We start from the raw sequence: 1,129 nt of genomic DNA, 5'->3' as shown, positions 1-1,129 counted from the left end.
CAATAATCAGATATTAAAATTCACATAATTTGATTTTTAAAATCTTCTCTGAATTCTTATAGTAGGAAATTTCCTCGGTGTTAGGCGTGTGGGGATACATTGACATAGACACCTTGTGCAACTGTGGTATGAATGATCCTTCTTCGAACTTTAATCAATGGTACCACTTGGTTGTACTTGTAACTAACAGAATTTACTAGTAAAATTACGTTGCGTAACAATTATATATATTCTTGCTCTCTCCAATTCACTTTGTTTATCACATATAATTTGACTTGACAAAAAATTTAATTTAAAAGTTGTATACGGGTAAAACCGAGGATATGGATGTACTCGGTTTCCCGATGTAAACGTTATGTTCGTCATGCTCGACTAGGATAAGACTGATTTATCGGGGATCGGGCACGAAGCTCAATCTGGAACGAGACATTAAGGCAGGATGAAGAGGCGGTTAACCACCATGAGGAGAAGATCGGAATATCCGCCCTCAGCCGGATATTTCGGCACCAATCCCGGCAACAGTTGTCAACAGATTCCTTTCCTTACTTAGAATTGTACTAGGGTGTGACTCCCAATTATAAAGAGGGAGACCCCATTCATTCGAAATCTTTTTTTTTTTTTTTTTTTTTGGCACATAAAAGGGAGATCATGTACTAAGCAAGGAAATACAATCATCTGAGTTCATTCATCTTTTCTAAAGTTCTCTTTGTTACTCACTGTTCAAACATCCGATCATATGATTCGACTCGGTTCTCGGTACTGAGGCCGGTCATTATTCATTTTGGTCAGATCTATATATTTCATTTTACTTATTCGTTTATCGTGTAATCTAATCTCGTGTTGAATTAAACCACATATCCTTAGCACCGCATACAAATTCAATTGTTTTCCATTTTACGGTTAAATAGTTTGGCGCCCACCGTGGGGCCAGGGATAATAGTGGTGGTTTAATACAAGTTCTGATTACACTCGATATTTTACACGTGTTCTTTGAGGTTTGATTTCAGATCTTCAGTCTGACGCTCTCCCAACTGAGCTATCCCTACAAAGCATGTGAATGCACCAGCCGGGAATCGAACCCGGGTCTGTACCGTGGCAAGGTACTATTCTACCACTAGACCACTGGTGT

General features: G+C 38.8%; 1 non-coding gene across 1 annotated transcript; it reads right to left on the bottom strand.

The window, feature by feature from the left end:
• Positions 1 to 1,058: 1,058 nt before the first annotated feature.
• On the bottom strand, positions 1,059 to 1,129 carry TRNAG-GCC (transfer RNA glycine (anticodon GCC)). The gene has a single exon. It is a non-coding gene; the product is annotated as a tRNA-Gly (tRNA).

Source organism: Lycium ferocissimum, chromosome 5 (genome assembly GCF_029784015.1).
Source record: "Lycium ferocissimum isolate CSIRO_LF1 chromosome 5, AGI_CSIRO_Lferr_CH_V1, whole genome shotgun sequence".
In the NCBI taxonomy this organism is placed as follows: Eukaryota; Viridiplantae; Streptophyta; class Magnoliopsida; order Solanales; family Solanaceae; genus Lycium; species Lycium ferocissimum.
Note: the sequence above shows the minus strand (reverse complement) of the source record. Positions and strands in the feature narration are given on the sequence as shown.